This window comes from Takifugu flavidus, chromosome 2 (assembly GCF_003711565.1).
Source record: "Takifugu flavidus isolate HTHZ2018 chromosome 2, ASM371156v2, whole genome shotgun sequence".
In the NCBI taxonomy this organism is placed as follows: domain Eukaryota; kingdom Metazoa; phylum Chordata; class Actinopteri; order Tetraodontiformes; family Tetraodontidae; genus Takifugu; species Takifugu flavidus.
This window is the reverse complement of record NC_079521.1, coordinates 17,304,937-17,321,150: the sequence shown is the minus strand read 5'-3', so window position 1 is coordinate 17,321,150 and position 16,214 is coordinate 17,304,937. Positions and strand designations below refer to the sequence as shown.

The following is a 16,214-nucleotide window of genomic DNA, read 5'->3' as shown; positions in this document are numbered from 1 at the left end:
GAACCTCATCCCAAACCCGGGGCTGCACCCCCCCTCTGATTTTGATTGATGAATCCGTTTGTCTTTGAAATAACAGCCTGCCCGCGTCCACGGCCCCCCCCCCCCCCCAGATTCCTGTCCCCATCACTCCCACTGTATGAAAATGATATTAGAAACAAAATGAGATTTGAAATTTTGTGTTTGACAAGCAGCTTGATGAAAGGGTTTCATTGGCGGACTTGATCCATGGAAATTTTATGCTAATAACACTGCTGGCCAAGCAATCTAGTTGGAAATTAATCAGGAGAGGAGAGGAGAGGAGCGGAGAAGAGATTGCTCCATAAACACCCTTTCTGCTCCTCAGACTCATTGGCCCTCCCCGGCTCGGAATCTCATCAGAAATAGCCATGGGGTGTTGTCTGTGTGATGGGCCACGAAGAGAAATGGAGACTTAGAAAATTACACTGCAGCTTAGCGCTTATTGATGCAGTAATGTATGCAGCCATGCAGCGAGCTGCCATATTATGGATTAGATCTCTCCGCTTCTCAAGCTCGTCTCTCCTGCACTACACACACACACACACACACACACACACACACACACACACACACACCTAACTACACACTCAACTACACGCTCAGCAAGATTTTTCTATAGCCGTGTGTCCTCTTGGTATTATTCTGTGTTTCCTCTATGTATCACTTGCATGCAGTCAAGTGTGTGTCCAAACACGAGGCAGCACACACACACACACTCACCACACACACCCACACACACACACGCTTGTCCCAACTCTGTATTTACTCTCTATCTCTACTCTCATTAGCCCAAGGCTCTAATGAAGTCATTATCAGATTTCACTTGTTTAAAACAACACAATTAGTACGGCCGCCTTAACGATGTTTGCAAGTTAAATACGAACTAATCGCCCTCTCCCCCATTTGTCTGCCTCCCTGTCTCCGTTCGGTCGGTGTGAGGAGGGTAAACGATCCAAAGTGCTTTGCGGTTGTGTGCTCGTGTTTGGAGGCACATAGTTCCCAACTATGTTACAAGTCTGTGTGATTTATTATTTTTACCCCGAGAGACATCTGGAACATCATTCCTTATTTTTGTAATGCATCATCAGCCAGAGGGAAAAACAATATTATCCACTGTAGGGTATTGTACTCTGGAGTCTAATAATCAAATGTACACCAGAGCTCGTGTCATTAAAGTGCCAGTGGAGGTGTACTGAGATGGTAGGTACATATTTCTCTGCGTCTGAATTCCCACCGGTGGTTTTCGCTCCATTCTGGCCCCTCCCCCCACAAACACAAACACATACCAGGGGTAAATAGAAACTTGCACTCTCCAGTGTGTGTGTTCGACAGGGGTTAGGCACCGAGGAGTTTCCAAGCAAGACAAAGGATTCAGAGGCAAAGGCTGCAAACGTGCGTCATTGTTGCGGTCGTTGTTGCTTTGCCTGTTCTGGTGGTTCAGAAAGTGGCTGATAGTTCCAGCTGCAGAAGTAATGTTTTGATATTAGTAACATATACTACTTTGCAGATTGTATTTGAGGGACATGGAGCATCTGCACCTCCAACTCATTCACTGATCGTCGCTCTGCCTCAGTTTTAGTGTTTGCTGGGTCATTATGGAGCTATTGAGGGAACGGTAACTATGGTCATTAGCGTTTGGCGGCTCTTTATTGTCAGAAAGTCGTAGGATCTGGCACTTTAACAGCGAGAAACGGCGTCTTTCACTCTCATTACCAGCAGTCAGAGCCGCCCTCGAGCAGCGGCAGACGCTTTAGAGGGAAGGAAGTAAATTCAGGAAGGAGATTTGTTGTTATAAAATGACCTTGGACTGAATGTTTCAGTCAGAGAAATGGATGAATTAATGGTTTGATTGTGTGTGTGTGTGTGTGTGTGTGCGTGTGTGTGTGTGTGGTGTGTGTGTGTGTGTGTGTCTTGTCTGTGACACTCCGCACACATTCATGACCATGTGAGGGGACAAAGAGGAAGAGGTGATCTGTAAAGTGGAAAGTCGTGCTGAGGTCGAGACGTGTGTGTGACAAATAATGGGTGTTGATGCCCAACGGAGCCCAGTGGACAAAGAGCATCGGTGGCTGAAGGTCTTGCAGGGAGATCAGCATCCATTTGTGATTGAAGTGTGGAGGTGCTGCTCTCTGCACAGTCGCTTTCACACTCATTTTCCTCCTGGTCAACACACCAAGCAGATTCCCAGGTGCTCAGTCGTGTACTTCCACTTCCAGAGCGTTGGAATCTCAGGATGTTGCTCCCAGTTACCCACAGAAAACATCTCTAAAGCCTCATCATGACGAGCATCCATGTCAGATAATGTGTTTTTATTTTTGGCTCAGGGGTTAACGACCTTTCTCTGCACACTCTGCTTGAGGAGGGTCATTTTTGAGAGATAAAATATTTTTTTTCTGTCTGTTTTTGAAACCAAGAGCTACGTCATGGGTACCGAGTCGTGTGAAGGGCTACCGCTGGACACACTCCTCTAAAATAACAAATTGTGTGTGTGTGTGTGTGTGTGTGTGTGTGTGTGTGTGTGTGTGTGTCAATAACTTAGAGTGGATAACAGAAAAGATTCAACACTTTATTCTTATGAATCTCAGCAATTGTTCAGATGATCACCAGACCCTTTCAACTATAAGAAACTAAACCGTTTTAACAATTCATAAACTATGTTGAACCATGTTTTAAAAAGTTATGCAACATTTTGAAACAATTGACTTTCATACTGAATAAATCTTAACTGAACAAATCTACTGCGATTCTGCTCAAAATCTGTTACATTTTATAAACACACTTTTTAGCTCCTGGGCTTCTCTGACAGTAGAATGCTTCCCGGTGGGTAGTTAGCATTAGCATTGTAGCATTGTAGCTTTCATGACGCGTAGTGAAGCGTCGCTCCACATTGTGCTGCTTCGCCGTCATCACAGTCGCCCCACCAATGCAACACACACACCTTCCTTTCACAGTGGTAAAAAATTACTCTTCCTCCCATTCACTTTGAAAATGATAAATTTACTGTCTTCTTTTTGCCATGTTTTTGGGGTAGAAAATTGGCCTCCACTAACCATCTTCACTGCCCGCTAGTTTATTCTCCACAAGCACAAAGGTTCTTTCATGCGCACATTACTGACCTTTGAACTAGGTCAGAGTTCACCTTCACTTTATTTATATTTTCATTTATTTTTAAGACATTGTCATTTTAAAATCGATGTAAATGCAGGTGTGATTTAAAAAAAATTCTTAGACGCACCTCACTTGCGAGTTTTGCTATTTTTAGAACAGGCTTGCGGGCGACTCATGTGGTCATTGCGGGCGACTTGGTGCCCACGGGCGCTGTGTTGGTGACCCCTGGTCGTTTATATTAGCAGCTGTGGCTGTTTGTTGTCTAATGTAAATCAGATCATGTGATCAGATGTTGAATGTTGTTGAATCATCGTCCTTTTTCGGCATCTTGGCCGACGAGTGTTGACACGGCGACTGACGAAGATAGATCCCAACATTTTCATAACTAAAAGCAGAGAACGAGATGTTAAATGTACTGTACAATTGTGTAATGCGGGTATTAAAATGGGACGGCGCACGTGCTGCAGGAAGGGGCGAGAGCCCGTCACCAGGCGGGCCCCCACCACGCAGCGTCCACGCCGACATCGGTGACTAATTGTTTGTTATCTCTGCGGTGCGGCGATCCGTCAGGCACGTCGAGCCAGCCCCGTGTCGTCTGAGGGCGTATCGTTTGGTGAGCGCGCCGCCCGGCCGTGATTTACCGCGCTGCTTGTTGCGCCACGTTCCGCCTCGCCTCGCCTCTTACCCCCGGAAAGGCGGCCCACTTCTCTCATCTGCTCCTCTCCCCTGGTCGTCTTGCCTCGCCCCCCCTCCCTCCCTCCCTCCCCCAGATCGATTGCCTGCACAGCCGGCCTCTCGCACCCCTCATCTCCTGGCAACCTTTTAGTGTCATTTTATAGATGGTTAGCGCACCTCATTTGGCTATTTATACATCTGTAAGTGGCTGCGGAATATAAATTTGTCTCGACGAGCGTCGGAATGGGCGACACCTCGTTCTTTTAATGGTGTGAGATAAAAAGGCGGCGTGGCGGAAATCGTGGTCACACGCGGTTAAACTACGCTGTTTGTATTGTACGCTGTTTGTAACGGCTGAACACATATTTTACTCAGATTGAAAGTGCCTCTTCTAAAGAGAGAAACCTTAAGAGTCACGTGGGCTGGGGCCTGTCATCCGCAGGCGTGCACACCTGTGTGGGTGACACGTCCCACGCGGGGGTCTCAGAGGTAATTAGGCGCTGGCACCTGCTCGGTGTGACCTGCCGGTTAATTGAATAGTTAAAGCATCAGAGCCAGATGGGAGGTGACACTCGTCAGGAGGCTGTTCTCTGCTAACCCAGGAGCTCTTCCCGCTCTGCCCGACGTGTCATCTTTGTGGAAATGCCAAATCAGGGGCAGGTAGTGCAGCGCGGCAGGTGCAGTGACAGATCGGGAGGAAGCAGGTGCTCCTCGGCGCCGTCCTTCAAGAGGTTTTAACAAGCTCCAGGAACCTATCCCCACTTCACCTGAGGCGATTTTCAAGCGATATTGATGTGTGTTAGTGTGTGTACGCGGGCGTGCGGCGCTGCATGGAAGTTCCCCCAGGCCCTGGCGCCATGCCCAAGGCATCAGGACTATTAGATGCAGAGGTGTGTCTGCTCAGTAGATGCGTCCAGGTCCAGCCCGCCCAAAGAGACACAAAGTGAAGAAAGAAATGAATAAATAAATGATGAAAGTGCGGCAAGGGCCAGCGTTCCCTGGCCTCCACGTGAGGGTTCAAGTGCTGCCGACAGGAGACAGCAGAGGGAGCGACTGGAGCCCTCCCACGGCCTAACTGGAAGACATCTGGAAGAGTCACCTGGAGATTTCAGCCCAGAGGGTCGTGCGGTGGCCTCACGGTCGGTTCAGATGTTCTTCATCACGTATTGACCTGTCCTCGTCGGTCCGGCTGACCACCGCTGACCTCGGGCAGTTGATCCCGCTTGATTTAACCTTTATTCGTGCAGCTCAACTCGCTGAGACGCAGGCTCTCATTCACCGGGGCGTTTTTCATTCGGCCCCGCATTCATTTTAAAAGTCGTTTCTGGAGGCCGAGCGTTGGAGGTGGAACATCAGCGACTAACCAAAGGAACTCCAGTTTCTCCCATATGTCCCACATCCCACAACTTTGTCCTTCCTTTAATGCCATTCCCAGCAGTCAGATGGGGCACAACTGTCCTGAATTTAAAGGGTGAGTTGTTGCTTTGTGGGCACAAGGAAAGAGGAAAAAGGCAGATTTGTGATTGGGGGGCAACAGCTGCTGCACTCCGCCTGCATGGTTGCCTTGAATATATTACACAGTCAACGGAGCGTTGTGATGTGGCACCTATCGCCGCCGCTCACCTACAGTAGCAGGAAGTTTCCTCATGAATTTACAACCTGAAGAGAAAGAAAACAGGTCATTCTGCATAAAATGGATCTCAACCCATGGCTGCGCATCCAAAGCATTCCTTAAAAAAGGAAATACAGGAGAAAAAAAAGGAAAAGGAAAGCTACGGATGTACCGTCAAACTTTACTTTACCGGCACTTTCCAAGAAAGAAAAAAACACGGCTTTTAAGTATCACCCACACCAAGAACAAACATGTCCATCAAGTGTATGTACATATATTTATATTTGTATGCTTCGTCTCAGAAGGTTTTCTTCTCCTTTCTTATCCAGGGGAGGAGGGAACTTCAGGAGAGCCTCTGCAGAATCACCACAGGTGAAAAAGCACGGAGCTCCAGGTGGCGTCCCTCTGGTCTTCACAGCTTAGTCCTGGGACGTGCGCATCTCCACCAGCTGTCATCAGGTCTGCACCGCTACATTTAATTCTTATTCCGTCTGAATCCCCAGTCAAGATGTAAAATACCAAGAAACGCCGCTGTGACTTTTTAGAGCGCAGCTAGTGGCTGACAGATGTTTCCATCCCCCCCCCCGTGTTCCCAGCCACCCCGTTCTTAAAGCGCCTGAGCTGTCTGCGTGTGGGCAAAGCGCTCAATAGGCGGATCACTTCAGGTCGGGGCCCTCGTGTGAAATCAGATGTTTAACTGGCCGTCTCAAGCGAGATGGATGCGTCTTAAGCAGCACCTCGCCAAAGGTCTGGTGTTGGTTCAGGCGTCGGGCGGCGGCGAGTTCGACCACCACCTGCCAATAGGCATTAGGGAGGATTTACTAATTAAGTGATGGGCTGAGGACTAAATTGGGTGTTTGTGGGCTGGCGTGCCGTCCCAAGGTCCCTACAGCCATGCAGATATGGGAATTCTAATTGCCAGGAATATTGATCAGCCTTGTGGGGGGGGTGGAGAGGGAGAGAGACAGAGATAGAGAGACACAGAGAGAGAGAGAGAGAGAGTTGCCCTGGGAATTCACAAGCCATCGATTAGCTGTTACTGCAGCTCACTTGTCAATGGCAGAGGGAGAGCATTAGAAGGGCTCAGGGCTTTTCCCACAGCATCCACGTGCACGTGTCAGTGACACAGCATGTTGCAGCGAACGCACCCCCACTCAGAACTTTCCCAGACAGGAACCTCTCCCGGGTGGTGAGGGCAACAGGCTCCGTCATTACCGGTGCTTTGGTGCCCTGATCAAAGTCCACCTTCCCTCTCCTCCCTCTCTCCACTTGACCCTCACAGCTGGGCGCTTTAGCGTGACCCCGGGGCCGCGGTCCGAATTACCGTCATAGAGAGAGGGGGCTGGCCCGGCCCACCCTTTGATATTTCATTAGCTGCTTCACCTGGCAGTAAATGAGATTAGTTCAAATGCATAAACACACACACACATTTTGCCACATCTACGAAACAACACAGTGTGCACAGACTCGCTGCTCTGCTCATTAAGTGGTAAATCCTGTCCGCTCCGGTGGAACCCGTGCACGGCGCCCAGCGCTTGCGCACGTCACATTACCCGTGATTCAGCTGCATGCATGACGTCCTCCCCGCCGTGCTCCACAAAGACGCACTTGTTGTGTGTTAGACAAGGACTGACAGAGTGAACACCGACGCCACTTTGTGCCGCCGTCCTCTTCTTTACGTTTTCAGGTCACTCCAGACGGAGTTCGGCGCCATCTTTATTTATTTTTTTGGCGGCTGGTTTCCGCTGGGGTTTTGTACCCTTGCAGGAAACTGTGGTGGAGTGGCTGAGAAGGTTTCCTGCACAGTAGCCTTTAAACTGAGTCATTTAGGGCCTATTACAAACCATCGATATATTGATCGCGGTAAGTGTCTCGGTGTGCCGCTCTGTAAACATGCGGTTGGTTGTGCATGTTTTATCTGCTTGAATCTTATCGGGAGCTGAATCTTTCCATCTTCTCTCCGCTTAATCACCACACTGTCGGCGTTTGAGCTTAAAAGAAATCAATTCACCCTTTTTTTTCTCATTAATTCCCCTTGACATGTGGAAAAATACACACAATGTGAAAGAACGTACTAGCAGAAGCCTTTTTCTCATTTACGTTTGACTCACATGTGTCAAAGGTTCGGAAGCACTGAGTTCTGGTTTTCCTCGGGCCCCCCGGCCATCCTAGAAATGTAAATTCTCTCGCCACTTTCTCAGAGAACTTTAGACGGCACAGATGGCAAATCGTGACACATCTAAGTTCAAAACCGAAGAGCCGGAGTTTGTCTCTCGCAGCACAAAACAACCTCGGCGTCAGGCGCCACAGGTCAGCGAAAAAATCCAATTAGTGGCAGATGGAGAGAATCTTGACACAAGTTTTGACTCCAGCTCACAGTCGGGTCGAAAGATGGCTCCAGAAACGCACCAAGACGTGAAACTTTACCCACTGTTGTTGTTTTACTGCAGTTATTGGATTTGAGCTAGCACGTGTGCTAAATCGGGAGTAATTCCATTAGCTTTATTCCGCTTTATTCCATTAAACCCTTTGTGTTGACCTGCTGGTTTTATCGTCACCGTTACCTGCTGCGCTCTTCGTTCATTAACCGAGCCTTTCGCTTTATTAAATCATAGAATAAATGTTGATTGCGCAACGTAGCACCAACTGGGTTTTAATTAGATCCCTGCCGACTTTCACGGTACCATTCGTCTTCCACAGGGCGTAAAATGAAAACGAAGGCTGATCCGGTGAATGAGGGCACCGGATTTTTTTTTATATGGCATTAAATGAATTAACTAAGAAAGAGAAGAAGTCGCCAGCAGACTTTCCACCATTTTACATCAGAGAAAGCAGCTCTGAGATGGAGGGAGCCCGGCCTGAGGGGGGGGGGGGTCATGATTGAAAGTGTTGCATGCATGCAGACTAATCCTCCAGCCACGCTCGCAAATTAGTTTCAGATTTGTGTCTCGCAAATATTAATTATTTTGTTTAACCCCAGCAGACGGCAACTCTGGAATGAGTCCGATCTTCACGAGTCGTGGGGAGCGACGACATGTGCGACTCGGCGCCGACCGAAGGGACGCACGCGGGAGGCGCGGCAATTTACCAACCGTTCGTCTGCAATTTCAACGGCAAATTAGATCTTTTAGAAACTTGGGTGAATCTGATGAAAAAGTCTCTCCCTCAATTAGCATCTGAAATTAATCTCCTTAATCCGAATGTGATCTATTTCATGCATAGAGGGGGTATCTGTCATCTGCCCACCTGTGTGTTTTAAATGGAACGGGAAACTTATCCTTGACTCCAACCTCCCGTGTTAACCCGGCAGATCCAGGATCTGATTAGAGGAGCTGAGGGAGACGGGCGGAACCGAGCGCTGCTGGTTGCTCCTGTGATCCGTCTGTCCCTGTGTCATGTTCTGCCTCTGAGTTGACCCCCCCCAAACGAAGGTACTAGTGCTAATTGAGCTGAATTTCATTGGGCGGTGTTGACGCTCGGGTTCATGTTCTAATCAGGCCTATGTGAGTTTTCTCCAACGTGTAAAAACGTGCACGTTAGGCTGCTGCTTGAGTATCTGGTGTGATGGACTGTTACAGACTGTGATGGACTGTGATGGACTGTGATGGACTGTGATGGACTGTGATGGACTGTGACGGACTGTGATGGACTGTGACGGACTGTTACGGACTGTGACGGACTGTGATGGACTGTGACGGACTGTGATGGACTGTGATGGACTGTGACGGACTGTGATGGACTGTGATGGACTGTGATGGACTGTCCCCTGGTGTCCAGAGTCCCTCCTTCCTGCCTCCCACCCACTGACTTCAGGGACAGACTCCAGGACTGGACCACACCATAGGATTTCATTGTCAGTAGACCTTGATACTGCAATACTACAGACACACCACACACACACACTCACACACACACACACACACTCACACTCACACTGGCCTGCATGCATCACATGGTTGTCTGTACATGCACGTGTCACGTGCTCCTCAGCCATCTCCGGCTCATCACGGAATCCTCCCATCAGCCTCTTAAGTGCCGTCAATGTCACGGAGAAGCAGCCGCAGCGCTGCGGCCTCTTGATTGGTTTATGAAAAGCACCCTTGTTTTGCGGTCAGTAAATGGCGTCCGGGCTGCCGCCACGTTCTCGACCCCCACGCGGCCTTTTTCCTTTAACAGTGCGTCTTCGTGCATTTGATGACTGTTTTCACTTTGTTTGCCGTTAGAAATAATTGCTGTTGGTGATGCAGCCGCATCAGAGGAAGAGAATGAATGATTTTCACATGTTTGAGGAGGCGCTGCCGTGCACGAGGCACGTGCGCTCGCCGCTCGCCTCGCATTGATGTGCACGCCGCTTTTGTTTGGAACGTTTACAGAATTATCTGCGTCTTCGAAGGACTCTAGTGCAGCGCGCACGTGTACGCGCACGTGTGGAGCACCTATCTGTGACTGTCCTTTTTCCAGATTGGACAGCGAATGCCACGAGAGGACGAACAGAGTGGGAGCACACCAGGGTTGCCGTGTGAACACAGAGGGATTATGGGGGATATGGCGTGCGCGCCGTCCTCGGGCAGCTTACCGTCAGGCTCGTCTCTGCCGCGCTGCCTTCACACACACACCGCTTTAATTGCCTTTGCTTCTTTCATTACTTTTATTGCCTCTTCTCTGCATTGCGTGCTCCCTGGCCTTGTGGAAAGGTCACTATGGCGGCGGCGGCGGCGTGCTCACACAATTGGGCTCTCTGTAGAGCAGGAAATGGCCGCTGGCGCTCCGGAAAATGCGCCGATCGCAATGAGTTTGATTCTTTTTTTAAAACGATTATTATTTCTAAATAAATCCGCAGCAGGGTGTTTAAATGACAAACCCACACAAACTGATGCCAAATAAACGTGCGGCCATTATTGGAGCCGGCTCCACCTGACGGGGGGGGGCGCGTCTGTGTGGGCGGTGTTTATGGCACGCACTCTTTCGCCTTATTGCGTCCCCTGTGTAAGACGCTGAGGAGCAGAGATAGCATCTTCCAATTAGGTTGGAGATCCTGTCAAGGTTGCTGCCCTTTCTTCTTTACTGCAGCGAGTCATAAACTTCACAGCTGCATTCAATAGCATTCGGAGACAACAGTTAATGTGCGTGTGTGTGTGTGTGTGTGTGTGTGTGTGTGTGTGTGTGTGTGTGTGTGTGTGTGTGTGGTGTGTGTGTGTGTGGGCCATGCATCTGCGTTATCGGCTGCATCTTGGTGCTGTTTTCCCAGCTGCAAAGGTTACGACGAGGAATGATCTGCTGACTAAATCCGCGGGTCCAGGAGACTTTAGGACAATCAGTGTAAAACAACACGACAACTTCAGGATAAACAGAGCAGGTAAAGGAGGCATAAATCCCCGCTCTCCAACCTGGTTCGCTCCTTGAAATCAGGAAATCTGATCAGGATTCTCTTCTCTCGTGATCAACTTTACTGTTATATCGCCGGTTTTTTAGTCCCCTGATATGCTGAACGTTGATATTGGGCAGCTCAGCTTTACAGGAGAATGAGAGATCAGATGTTTGGCCATGGATCAAATCAGCTGCTGCAGAGATCCCTTCATATTTACTGGATCAGTCAGGATCCACGTGCTTCATAACCAAAGGTTATTAATGCAACCTCCAGCTCAGGGGGATGCTTCCCTGCTGGCATCAGGGTGGGGGCTCACAAGAGCCTGGGTAGCTCAGCTGGTAGAGCATCAGACTTTTAATCTGAGGGTCCAGGGTTCGAGTCCCTGTTCAGGTGTCGGTCCTTTTGGGTCCACGGTGCCTCCATCTCTGGACCGCTGCCACGATCGCCATTCTTAACTGTGGGCAGTGCAAATATCTCCTGGGGCTTCTGCAGTGTTGCTCCTAATGCAACGCCATCACATTCATATAACCCCCCCCCTCCTTCTGAGAGACGCCGCTCAGGTTGTGGCGCCCCAGCATGTGTGGTCGAGCTGCCACTGATGCCTAAAGCTTGTTAACACCAAAGATGCATTTGTGCAGTAAGCCGAGAAATTGAGGCGGCGGTCGAAGTGATCAGAGGATGCGGGAAGAGGCCTCAGCATGAGACCTGACGTCTGCAGGCTCCTCACCCTGGACAGTCCCTCCTATGGACAAACAGATTTAGCGTTAGCTGGCGTTAGCTGTTAGCGCTCGCCGCACCGCTCAGGCACGGCTGGAAGAGCTGGTTTGTTAGTGGGACGTAGCATCTGCCCCTCCAGACGTCCCTGATATCCCGCCAGACTAAAAAGGGGGAAATTTGGCTGATTCTGTGGATCAGTGGCGGTGTCGGAAGGACAGAAGCGGAGCGAGGCCGCGGTGGAAACGGATCTGAACCCAATCTGCCACGTGTTGACAGTGCTGATGAGGGGCTTGTGGAGGGAACGACCTCTCTATCCCCTCATTCCTCCTGTTTGTTTTGTGCCTCCGCTGCCCTGTTGTGCTTCACCTGCGTCTCCGGGAGGCTCCTCTGTGCGTCAAACTGGCCCAATTAAATAGGCGATGCTGTTTGTGCATATTTCAGTGAAGAAGAGATGCGCCAGCAGGCCATTAAGGGTCAAAGGTGACTGGAGCAAAGTCCTGCTAATGTTTTGGGATACAGGGAAAAAAGTGCCTCTCAGGAAAATGAAATGGAGATCCAGGGAAAAATAATAAATATATAATAAAAGGGGTGGACAAAATGTTAGGGTGGGGAAATAGCCCATCTATTCTCAAGCAGCACGTTTGTTTATTTATGGCGTCTGATGGCCCCGTCAGCGAGGAGCACAGGGGCCCGGGGAGCTCAGCACTCGGCTCTCTAGCTTTCATTAAGTGTCATTACCAGTACTTTTGCGGAGCTGGCTGGGCTGAGACCCGACTTCCCCTCTGCAGATACTCGGCCATGCATATGGATGCGTTTCTGATCCCTCTCATCCACCACTGAGGAGGGGGAATTAGGCCGGGGAAGGAGGAGAGCAGGGGGCTTAAAGGCTGCGTCCACGTCTGACTTTAAAAGACGGAGCCATTACTTAGACAAGAGCCAGCGTTCATGCTTGGTTTGCTGCCGCCGTGCGCTTTGTTTCCCCAGAAGCTTCCCCAGGTCCACGCTGGTCACGTGCACCCGTGTCTGCGCCACCAAACGCACGTTACGCTCTCACAAAGAACCGGCTGTGCAACAGAATGCCTGTTTAAAATGTGCATTTTGTAGCAGCATGCTGTTCATTAGCAAGATACTCTTCCAGTCCAGAGTGTCCCCAGATTAGGAGGCGTGGGGGGGGGTTCTTCTCCTGTTTATTTTCTATATCACAGAATGAAATATTCATATTGTACGCTTTCCCAAGCAGAAGTTATGGATTCAGTCAGTGTAAATGGTACTTGGGATTAGATTTTCACAGCAGATTGCTGTTATTAAGGGGAAAAGCCAACTCCTTTGAGCAGTCATCTTCCTGGGAGGCAATCTATTTCTCTTCCCCGAGCCAGAGTGCTGGACCAGGCTCTTAATGCACTGAAGCAAAAGTGCTTCGGTCCGCAACCTTTCACGCCTTCAGCTCTCCTTTATGTGATTGAATAGTTAATAACTGAGTCGCCTTTGAAAGCTGTGTGCCGTCCGTCCTTCTGAGGCGCGTCGCCCTCTCTTTTTTGTCTGTGCTGCTGCTCTACCTGCTCATTGCTCCGACAGGCTCCTTGGCCCAGATGCTAAGCTGACAGGGAGCCCACCTCGTGCTCCAGATCCTCTCACTTTTATCTTCGGAGCTGCCCGACTTGCTGCCTGTGTGTTTGGCCAAGTTGGAATTCTGAAGGTTCGAGATTGTTTTGTTTTTTCCCCCTTGTTCTTCTCTTCACAGCAACAGCAACACACACACACACACACACACACACACGCACACTTGCACAGCTCATTAGCCCATCCCACGCTCACAGCTCTGGCAGAATGTGACCCTCCATAATTGTGTACCATGCTCATTTGTTCTCCCTGCATGATGTGACGATTGCTTATTTATTCTCCTCAGGGCTCCGTTCTCACATTAAAATGATTGACTCATTTCATTCGCTGCACATTTTCAAGCTTTATTTGATAACTCATTTCGCTCGGCATCCCAATCCTCCGCTTAAGAAAAAAAGTTATAACGTTAGCGCGCCGCATTATTATTCATCCCCCGGATTGTTTTCCCGGCTAATTATCTGCATTGGTGACATAATTTTGCATGTGTGATTCTGTTTCGCTGGAACTGAGCGGCACAAAAGGGCAGACATTAACAATGCAGCCGGAATAGCTCAGGAACCAATTGTGTACAGAAAGCTGACAGATGCGGTCAACAAGAAGCTTAAGAGGGATTGGGACAAAGTGGAAGCTGAGCCAGAACGAGCCCGGCCAATTTGCATTCTCGCACCATTTACATCCAGTTACAGGCCCGTTTCCCGCCTAACGACGCCATCAAGCGTTTTGTCCAATCATGTAATGAGCGAGTGTTTTGACACGGAGGAGAACATAACAAGCGGCTGCTGAATGGGCCCTGGGCAGCGCCGGCCCAGCAGAGTTCTGGCTGCTGACTGTCCGTTTATTCTCCACTGCGGATCCGGCCGGGCCGCGGCGGGTGCTCGGCGCCGTGGTCGGTGCCGGTCGGCTGGGACTCGGAGGGGAGGTGGGGACGGGCACCGCAAGATAGAGCGAGTGGAGGTGGACGCCGCTGTCTTTACTGAGCGGTTTGGACCGGAACCGCCCTCCCTGGTCCCGCCTGCGTCCACGCGTCACCGCAGCGCCGTCGGGTAGGAGCGAACCTCTGAGAACGGAGACGTTAATGACGACATGATGCCCTTTATGTGTCGTCTACAGGAGGTCCAGGACGGAGAGCCTGGACCAGGAGGCGGACGCCCTTCCTCCCATACAGGTGATTCAGGCACAGACCCAGGCTGGTGGTGCGTTCATTAACCACAGGTACAGGTGTCGGGGGGCGCTGGAGAGCGTTCCCTCCCGTCTTCTCTCATACTGTCGATAGATTGTCATCAGAAAATGTCCGGTTAAAAAAGGTGTTTAGACAGACGTCTGAAACAATAAAACCTGAAACCCAAAAATGACCTGCTTTTCCGTGTCTGTTTAAAGACCCTCCAATCGGGCTGCTCTTGGAATGCCATTAACTCTGAAACCTGAATACAAAAGGAATATTCATCTCTTCTTTCCCTCAACCCCCCCAAAAGAGAAAAGTTTCTGCACGGTGAGAGAGGCAGCGCTTGATGTGCTGTGAGTCACTTCCAGTAAGAACCAGAACCACGGGCCCCACAAGCCAAAGTAGTCAACATTTTAATGAATATGGGCAGAAAAACAAGGAACGGCATCCAAATGAAAGAATAATAAAGGCGCGTAAAGCCTAACAAGTCCGCCTTTGTTCTTCCACTCCACCCACAAGTTTGGCTGAACGCAGACGCCGCTGCAGCTCTGAGAGTTCCATGCCCATCGGCCTCCAATCACAGGGGATGTCTGAGTTTGACAGCATAAAGTCTTTCTTCTAGAGCAAAATCAGACCCCCCTAAGCAAGAGTGGATGAGCTGTTAGTGCCCACGCGCTCCGCGGGGACGCCGGCCGTGCACGGTAGTGCAGAGCAGCACAAACCGGTGGTGAAACCGTCCGCGCGCCCTGCAACAGTCCACGTTCAGGGTCGCGGCTCCCCTCGCAGGCCGGGTCGCGGCAGGTAAGCCGCGGTGGCGTGTGATGGATCAATTGGCGCCTCGCAGGAAGACGCCGCCACGGGGTCCGGCCGGATCGATGCTCAACATTCTCTCCGGCGTGGCAGTCAATACCGCACACTTAACGTGTCCGAAGGAGCAAAAGAACACCAATAATTGTTATTAATGTCTCGGCAATCCCCGGGCGCCGCCTTAACGCGGGGCTCTCGTGTAAAAATATTCGGACACGTCACATCTCGCCTAAATTACCTCCTGAAAGGACGTAATGGGATTTCTACACGGCGTCGACGCGTTCAGGGATTTATTGACGTTCTGCACGCCATTGTTTTGTGCTACCCGTTGGTCGGATATTGGCGCACGCTAGTTAGCATACAGGCTAATGTAGGAACCTGCCAGACAACTGAGGCTTGGATTAGTGGGGAACAATCGGGCCTTTGATTCCTTTGATCACGTCCTTTATTGCAGGTTAACCTGTCCTTGTCCTGAGGACGCTGTTTCTAATCATGCTGTGAAGTCTTCAGTTTGCTCAGTTGTATAGTTTGCCGTGTTTTTCAGGTCCATCATGCAGACACAAGCTCTAGCGTACCCCCCCCACCCCCCACCCCCATGTACAAAGCTGCAGCATCACCTCACACAGATTTAAGGCCTGTCAACAACAGGCGTGCATCTGCGTGTTTGCCATAAACCACATGAGCTCGGAACAGTTAAGGTAACTGCTGGGGGGGGGGGTCTGTTTCTGCGGGGTTTTGCATTCAGAATTCAATCAAATGAGCGCCGTCCCCAGCAGAGGGACATAGCGGGGCGGCGAGGATGGAGGGGAACGCGGCTGAAGTTTCCATTGGGCCCGCCGGGTTCCTAATGCAGCCTCGGAAGTAATTGGGTCCCAGAAGGCTGTTCATTAGCGGGGGGGGGGGCAACAAAACAGAAAGGGATGGAGAGAAAGAGAGACGTCTCGTTCGCCGCTCGCTGCCTCTGTCCCGGCGCCATTATGGGACAAGAGTTAATTAAAAGCGCAGTTGATGCCTCTGTTTTTGTCATCAATCTCACTCCTGCTCTTATTAGGTTTGTAATGACAGCGGCGCTCGTCCCCCCGTCTGCCGGCAGACGCGCAACCACCAGGGGAGGATGGGGAGGGGGC

At 50.4% G+C, this 16,214-nt stretch overlaps 2 long non-coding RNA genes and 1 other non-coding gene across 7 annotated transcripts in view; all 3 read left to right on the top strand.

The window, feature by feature from the left end:
- The window catches only part of LOC130521605 (uncharacterized), a 71,643-nt gene extending 61,055 nt beyond the window's left edge, over positions 1-10,588 (top strand). For all 5 annotated transcript variants that reach the window (XR_008949384.1, XR_008949386.1, XR_008949383.1 and 2 more), the window contains one exon: positions 5,743-10,588. This is a non-coding gene — a long non-coding RNA (uncharacterized LOC130521605). The remainder of the gene's footprint in view (positions 1-5,742) is intronic.
- Positions 10,589-10,605: 17 nt separating this feature from the next.
- On the top strand, positions 10,606-14,470 carry LOC130521606 (uncharacterized). The gene is made up of 2 exons (XR_008949388.1): positions 10,606-14,161; positions 14,229-14,470. It is a non-coding gene; the product is annotated as an uncharacterized LOC130521606 (long non-coding RNA).
- On the top strand, positions 11,102-11,174 carry trnak-uuu (transfer RNA lysine (anticodon UUU)). The gene has a single exon. It is a non-coding gene; the product is annotated as a tRNA-Lys (tRNA).
- Positions 14,471-16,214: the final 1,744 nt, after the last annotated feature.